The sequence below is a fragment of the Choloepus didactylus genome, assembly GCF_015220235.1.
Source record: "Choloepus didactylus isolate mChoDid1 chromosome 23 unlocalized genomic scaffold, mChoDid1.pri SUPER_23_unloc8, whole genome shotgun sequence".
Lineage (NCBI taxonomy): Eukaryota > Metazoa > Chordata > Mammalia > Pilosa > Megalonychidae > Choloepus > Choloepus didactylus.
In genome coordinates this window covers 8450-16898 of record NW_023637602.1, presented here as the reverse complement: position 1 = coordinate 16898, position 8449 = coordinate 8450, and positions in this window count along the sequence as shown.

The following is an 8449-nucleotide window of genomic DNA, read 5'->3' as shown; positions in this document are numbered from 1 at the left end:
CTCTTTTAGAAGACAAGATTAGCTGAATTAATTATTTAAGATAGTGTATTTCATTGTTCTAAAAGTTCCCTTGAAAACTAAATAAGAATGTTAAATATGTTGACAACTAATTGGTGGCTGTTTTATATACAGTTGATTTCCATTTTCGTGGCAAGTCTTCAGATGTTGCCAGCATGAAAGAATCCTTTGGGTCAGGGGTCACAAGTCTCCATTTCTTTATGGGAACCAGCGTCCAGTGATCTGAGTTATTTCCATGGGACCTGTTGTGGGGTCATCCAGGTAACCCGGCCCTGTGGGACATGGGATGCTGTGATCGACTTTCTGAGATGTATATTTTATATCTTTTAATTTACCTTTACAATTATTTGAATCTCCTAATTGTAAAAATAACACATCTTGTTAAGAGAAAATTTGGAAAATGTCGAAGGCACCCAGGGGTTCCCGGCTGACCCTCAGTCTCTCCCCATATGGAGCCTCTGTGGAGTTAGGGTCCCTGAAGAGCCACCAGCCTCCCCTGGCTCCTGCAGGGACAGAGAAACCTTTAAAATTACCTCCTGCCCTCCAAGTGAGAAGGCTGCCCCTTGGAGACTTGAAATTCCTCTTTTTGCAACCAGTATTTAAGCTTTAAAATGTGAAAGTACAGCTGATCCCTTTAGCTGTGGCTGTGCGAGCTCCTGGAAACTGAAGATGCTTAAGAAAGGAGGTGAAGAGGAAATATTAATGTGATGGCCTTAAAGAAATGACCCAGTTGTCTTGTGCAAATTTTGGGAAAAAAAGGATTTAGGAACTTTTTCCATTACAACCTTTAAAGTTGATAAAACTCAAGGAGAGGGTTTGTGTTTGTTTTCTTCCTTTTTTCTTTCTTGTTTTAGTTTGTTATGGTTTTAGTTTCAGAAAGAAAAGATAGGTTTAAAACTTGTCATGGAGTATGGGCTGTTTCAAAGCAGACTCAGCATATATAAATGTATTGTTAAACCATTCTCGATTATCCACTGAGGGATGTGGGTCAGTGAATTATGGTCCAATGGAATGCTATGGAACCAGTAAAATTCAAATTTCAATGAATATTAAGTGACATGAGAAGATGCTCACAATATAATATTAAATTAAAAATACATCATACAATGCCAATACTTGCTGAATACAAGCAGGGAAAATAAATTAGAAGGATTAAATCACAACTTAGTGCCACTTGCCTCTGAGTGGTGAGTTTAGGAAGGATTTTAATTTTCTTTTCCATGTGCCTAATTTTCTACAATGGACATATATTACTTTTTTAATCAGAAAAAGATCAAATACAAATAATTTAAGCTTCATTATTTTCCCATTACAAAAGTAATGTTCATTATAGAATATTGGGAAAATGCAAATGACTAGAATGAGGAAAACAACCCGGCCTTTCATTGTGGCAGACTCACTCACTCTGAGCATCTTGGTTTCCTCCCTTTCAATCTTTTTCTGTTCAAAGGTTTTTAATAAGTGAGTTTTGTCTTTTATTACCACCCCCCACACACACACACATGCACACACACACAGCTCCCCTCTGGGTCTGTGGGGCCAGGTGACTTGAGGGGCATGGTTTGAGGCACCCTACTGAGCACCTGCATGGGATGGGACCCCTCAGCCGAGTACTGGACTCACCTCTGCCCCTGGCCTGGTACTTCTGGTTCCCCCCCTAACCATCAGAGAGTTTGTAGTTTGCAGACAGCCCAGGACTGTTAGCCCAGGAACCTTGCTCTGCAGGGGGCAGCTTGCAGGTGGTCTTGAGCAAGGCCATCGGGGGCCTTCACAGCCTGCACTAGGGGCCAGAGTGGGGGCTTGGCCTGAGCTTGGCAAGGCTGTGGGAGTTGTTCCCATTTTACAGATGGAACAGCTGAGATACAGGGACCCAGCAATGAGCTCCAGGCCGCAGGGCTGCGTGTGGCTGAGCCAGGCAGGGCTGCCCATCTGTAGTGGGGTCTGGTGCTCTCCAGTTCCTGGGCAAGGAGGGATGTCTATCACTGTGATCCTGTCTGCAGAATGCTGCCAAGGGTGAAGCATGTGGGAGGGCTGCCTTCTGATGTGGTGAGTGGCTAATGAGAACCTCTTCCATGACAGAGGCACCCTGGCAAAGAACACTCTACAGGAGAGAATGGAGGCCAGGTGGGTCCTCAGCCTCCTGTAGCCCCCCCAGTATTTCCTGCACAGCAGCTCTGGGCTCCAGCCCCTTCTGGTCTGGGACTCCCTAGGTGGGAAGGGAAAGCCAGATGTGCTGAGGACAACCTCAGCCCTTGCCTAGAACATCTGCCCAGAGCACACAGCCTGGGGGCCAGCAGGGCCCTTCTCACCTGGTCCTGCAGAGGCCCTGCCCCCATCTGCACATTCCCTGGGCCTCATGCTGTCCACAGTGTGGCCCCCCACCACCCAGCTCTTACTCTGCATGGCTGGTTTGTGTTGTCAGCATTCGGCAGTGTCCTGGCAGTCAGCCTGACCTTGACCACAAAGAAACTGGATGAGCATGCAGTTTCTGGGCCAGAAGTGAAAGGGATGGCAGACTCCTGGCCCCGGGAAGGGGCTGGGGTGTGGGGAGATGCTGGCACCAAGGAGGATGAGGGTGGTCACCCAGCACCAGGGACAACCTCCATCCCCAGCACTGTGAGCCTGGCAAGGCTTCTCCTCTTTGTGGGACCGCAGCCTTCTCTCTGCACCCTGATTTACAGCATGTTGTGGGAGGACAGGAGGGAAGGAGAGCACAGCAATGTGGGGGTCACTGCAGAGAGCACCCCTAAACCCTCTGTCCCTAAATTGCTTCCTTTCTGGGATCCCTGGTCACCTGCTCTGGGTTGGGTGTCCCGTCAACCCCGGGCTCTGAGCTAAGTCTGTGCTGCTCAGAAGATGCACCTTCCAGAAGTAGGCAAGAGGTCCCCACTCAGCCCCTGCCAGGGTGGTGTGGGGCAGGCCTGGACCCTCTGGGGGCAGCAGAGCCTGTGGCCAGTCCATGCTGGTGGCCCTCTCATGGCCACTCCCTGCTGGGAGGGCAGAGCATCTCCCACATGCTACCTACATGCTCACTGCCACCAGGGAGGTCAGAGAGCCTCCCTGTCCCTGCTCCCCTACCCCTGAAAGTCATGGCCACCAGCACCGTGAGTCTTTCCTTGGCTTCATTTCCATGTAGTGAGACCCGGCTTGCTTCCAGTAGGGAGTTTTATCCCAGCCCCTGGCGGTGCTTTTGCAGCCCCTTACATGGCAATGCCCTCATTTTTCTGATCTCCTCTCTTGCCTGTGGGGGCCCCTGCTGACCCACAGGGATTGCATGCTTGGTGTCTCAGGCTGATTTTAGGCAGGACTAGCATTTTCAGACAGCCTGGTTCCCAGGGGAGCTCGCCGGCTGCACTGTTGGTGACCAAAGTTCATATCTGCCCCACTTCCTATTCCCAGGCCCTGCCTGGCCCCCACACCTCCCCACAACTCCCTGCCTCCCACCCTCTCCCCTCTGCAGGCAGCAGATGCAGCAAGGAGGATAAACTTGGGGTTTTCTGACACCTCCAAGACATGCTGATAGGCCCTGTCCCCTGTCTGTAGGCTGGAGGAAATAAGGGATGGTGAACTCTACACTCTGTACTCAGGTAGGGTAAATGGTTGTCATGAGACAGGCAGGCTCGGGAACGGAGGGCATGAGAGACCGTCCTGTGCCATCTGGAGGTCCTGGTGGGGTCTTTGTGTCCTCTCTGGCCCCCGACCCAGGAAGTCCACCTGAGCAATTTAGGGGGGGCTGGGGTGAGCAGTTCCCACTCCACGGGAGAGGTTGTGGTGCCGGTGCTGCCTGGAGCCTCTCACCTCTGCACTGGGACCAGCCACTCCCAGGCCATCAGAATTGGGCAGCACTTGGGGCCACCCAGGGCTTTGTGGTTCAGCATCCCTGCCAGCTGCCCACTCAAGTCTGGAGCCCACGGCACTGGGCAGCCATCCTGAGAGCGGGCAGCTCACCTTGAATGAAGGTGTCCATTTGCTCCCCTGGGGCTTCCCAAGCTCCGTCTGGGCCCGGTCATGGCACACAGTGTGCTGCCTCTTAGAGAACAGGCAAACAGGTCCCTATACAAGGAGCTGATTGCTGCCAATACAGGTGCTATGAGGAAAGGGTGCTGAGAGGGGGCCCTTCACCAGCCAGGGCCCCTGGGCCAGGAGTGGGAGGTAGGGTGGTGGGGTCCAGTGGGCTCCAGACAATAATCAGCAAGGCTCTTTGGCCATTGAATGTCACCCCTTCCCTGGATGCCCTGGCCCTTGTGCCCTTCCAGCCAGAAGCTCTTCTGTCCCACCCTGAGATCCCAGGCTGGGGCCATCCAGCCCTTCCACTGTACCCAGAGCCCCTCTTTTCCATTTTATGCCCCCATCCCCAGGATGGCCTGCAGTGCTGGAGCAGACCCTGGGTTGCAACTGGCCTCAGCCATCTCCTTCAGAGTTTCCATTGGCTCCCATCACCTGCCGCCGCCTCCTTTCACATTCAGCATGTGGCCTGGCTCTGCCTCCCTGGGGAGCCACTTCTGAGGTTCTGACCTGGGACATCTGCTCTGCGATGGCAGGAGACCCACACTGGCGGAGCCAGCAGAGCTAATCTGCCCTGCCCACCTGAAATGGAGTGAATGGCATTTCCTCTTTGGTTTTAGGGTCCATCTGGCCCTAGGTATAATCGCCTAGCTAGGTTCTTGAGGAGTCGAGGTGAGAAAGACCATGCTGCAGTGCCAGGTCTTCCTGGAGTTTGCCTGGGTGGCAGGACATGGCATGGCCAGTTTCAGGGAATTCCTCAGGAGGGGAACCTCCCTCCAGTCCTAACCTGGCTGTTTTCTTCACGTGTGTGCAGGGGTCGGGTCCTGGGATGGGCTGAGTAGGGCAGGGAGAGGGCAGGCACTACCAGGAGGCTGTCTCCAGCTAGGGCAGGACAGAGCAGGAAGCTCAAGGGGGTGGCTGTCTGTGAGGACGGCAGAGCACCCCTTTAGCTGCAGGCTGCTCTCACTGCCACAGTTTTCCTTGCTTCCGGCTGTTCCACCAAGTCCCACACAGACTGCAGAGAGCAGATACAGTGAAGTGCTCAGAGCTCTTTCTGAGGAAGCTCAGAAGCATTTCTTCTGGGCTGTTTCCACATTCAGAGAGAGAGAATGAGTCTGTCCCCATCAAGAGCTTCTGGGCAGACCACAGTTAACAGATGCAGTTCTGTGAGATGTCCATTTACTTGCAGTCATGTTGCTGGCATTTTTAAGGCCCCCAGAATCTTGTTAACTGGGGCACAGAGCTCCAGTGCAATATCTGAAACACAGGCCTGCCTGTTTCATCAATGTTAACTGCATTTGCTGTGAACTGGACCATCCAGTCTTGAGTTGGCTGCTTTCTGCACCCTTGCATGTGTGTTATGTAGAGGCTGTGTGGTCAGGAAGGCATGTGGGAACGTGCTCTTCTATCCAAGAATGGCGACATTGCTTGACAGCAGCTTTAAGCTCCAGGTTTCCTGTCCACTGTGATTTTAACTTGATTTATGAAAATACAGCTCAGCTTGAAGGAGTTGGATAAACATTGAGGCACCTCCCCCTATCTTTATAGATTTTAAGTGTGTTTGTACTTGTCTCCATCCACTGTGCCTGGGTTGGGGTGTGGTTGTGAAGGCCTGAGACCTGAGTTTTTGGTGATTTGCCCCAAATTATCCTAAAACCAGTGCCGCAGGTGGGGCTCAAACCCAGAATTGTGTGTTGCTGGTGGAGCGGCCATCCTTGGCCCCAAGTTGCCCCAACCTTCCTTCCCCAGGAACCTGGGCCTTCCCAGTGTGAGAGCCCTGAGGGGAGGCTTCCAGGAGCTGGGAGGTTTGGGTGATGCTTCTCCCTGACACACACTTTTACCAGCATGCCTAGTGAGTTTTATCACAGTGATGCTTTAGCAGAAATGATGACTATGGGAGCTCCACGTGTGTTTATATCACAAATTCTTGTGCCTTAGCAAAAGCCTCTGCCAGCTGCCATCCATGGCTAATTGCTTAAGGCAGCTTCTGAGAGCCAGAAAGGTGTTTGCTTTGAAATGTTTGTGAGGAATTCATTACCTTTTCTATCTGATTAAAATGTAGCCCCGGCATGAGCACTCCAGTTAGACTTTGAAGCAGAGAGTGGGAGGAAGACCAAGATTTAAAACCATTTTCAGTGGAGAGACAGATTCTCCTGCTCCTGTGCATTTGAGCCTTGAGGGGCACCCACAGGCACAGAGCCACAGGCCATGGGTGGAAGTGGCAGTAGGGGTGGGACTTGTGGTGCCCATCACATCGCAGACCCTCAGCAAGGGGTGATCTTGTTCCCTTCTGCCCAAGCCCTCCGTTTGTCCTGAGAGAGGCTCCCCTTTGTCTTCCTTTGACTTTTCTGAACTTTTAGCTTCCTCTGTGCCCTTGTTGGTCCTGTCTGTCTCCAAGAGGCATCTGTTTGGACTTGACTGTTGGAAAATTCAAATCCACCCTCACATGTCTCCCCCATCCCTGAGGGGGCAGGCAGAAGAGCCCAAGGTGAACTTGCATGGAGGCAAGCCCCTGTCCCTCAAAGCCCTTCTGTTTCCACATCTGCCAGCCTGGGACTGACTCGGTTATCCCTCTTCCCTGGCCCAAAGTCCTGGCCATGCCGTGGGCTTTATAAATGCTCGAGTCTGGTGGTTCTCAGTTGGGGGTGATTCGGCACCCCCTCCCCACTGGAAGGACATTTGGCAATGTCTGAAGACATTGTGATGGCCATGACTGGGTGATGTTACTGGCAATGGTGGTAGGGGCCATGGATCCTGCATGACACCTACAAAGCACCCTGAGACCCCACCCCATGCAACAAGGAATTTTCCAAGGGTCAATGGAGCAGTGGCTGAGAAGGCCCAGGCTGTTTAAATGCCGCTGTGCTCTTCAGTGTTTCAGTCCCTTTCCTCTGTCTTCTATGGGGACCATCGCTTTAGGCCTGGGGTGGCAGGTGATGGAGGGCCCAGGCCCACTCAGCAGAAGGAGGAGAGCTGGTACCAGGGACACTGTGCTGGGAAGTTCAGGGCTGTTGAGAATGAACACCCCATACCCCACCCTGCACCTCCCTGGATTCACAGTGAGGAGTGGGAGCTCAACCAGCCATCGCCTTCCAGTTAAGAGCAAATATCATTACGAGGTTACATCCTGGCCCTTCATCTCGGCTGACTCCAATTCCCATTCCCTAGGAGCGTCGGAGGTAACAAGTGGAATCTAGAATGGACAGGTATTGAGAAGATACAAACATCACCCTAAAAAATAGAAAGGGCCTAAACACTGAAAAACACCCCTTTTGTGTAGTCCCTGAGTTGTGGTTTCTGAGCCCATGCTGTGGAGGAGACAGTGGCTGGGGCCTGGGCTCTGACCTGTGTTGGCCAGAGCAGCCCCCCATGTTCTGTTTCCCCGGGGGGCTTCTAGATGGGACAGTGGAAGAAAGCTGCTGCTGGTTAGCCGAGGCCCTTACCTCATGGATTCTTTCACCCTCTGGTCCTTTTAAGCTCTGACTGTGTGTCAGAGGCTGGTCCAGGCTCCATCCTTTTTGGTTCCATGTATGCTGTTGGCTCACTTGGAAGCCAGCCCTAGAGGGCAGCTGGGGGGTATTTGAGCCTCTTGCCTGGCCTGCGCCATTTCTGAGGTCGTGTCCATGTTCTGAGGTTTCAGGAGAGAAGGGTGGCCCTGGTGCCAGCTGTGTGGGCATTTAAGGCCAGGCTGAATTTCCAGGCCTTGCTGCCCAGTATCCTCATGCCCACCTGTGCCCCCTGCTGTCCTAGGGCCCCCCACTCTGAGGTCCGTGCCAGTAACCCAGTTATGGTGGGCATCCCTGGGAGATGTAATGGCCCAGGCACTGGCAGGGCAGCACTGTCCACAGTGGACGGGAGTGGTACAGGCCAGTGCCGCCATCCTCCCCATGCTGGAGCACACTGTGAGTGGGGGCTCAGCGCACCTGGACACGCTCCCCTCTGCCTGCACACCCTGCCCTCTGCCTGCCTGTCCTCCCTTCTGTCTGCCTGCCCTCCCCTCTGCTCACACACCCTCCCCTCTGCCCACCTGTCCTCCTCTCTGCCCACACACCCTCTCCTCTGCCCACACACCCTCCCTTCTTCCCACCTGCCCTCCCCTCTGCCCACCTGCCCTCCCCTCTGCCCACACGCCCTCCCTTCTGCCCACACACCCTCCCTTCTTCCCACCTGCCCTCCCCTCTGCCCACCTGCTCTTCCTTCTGCCCACATGCCCTCCCTTCTGCCCACACGCCCTCCCTTCTGCCCACACACCCTCCCTTCTTCCCACCTGCCCTCCCCTCTGCCCACCTGCCCTCCCCTCTGCCCACACGCCCTCCCTTCTGCCCACACACCCTCCCTTCTTCCCACACGCCCTCCCCTCTGCCCACCTGCCCTCCCCTCTGCCCACACGCCCTCCCTTCTGCCCACACACCCTCCCTTCTTCCCA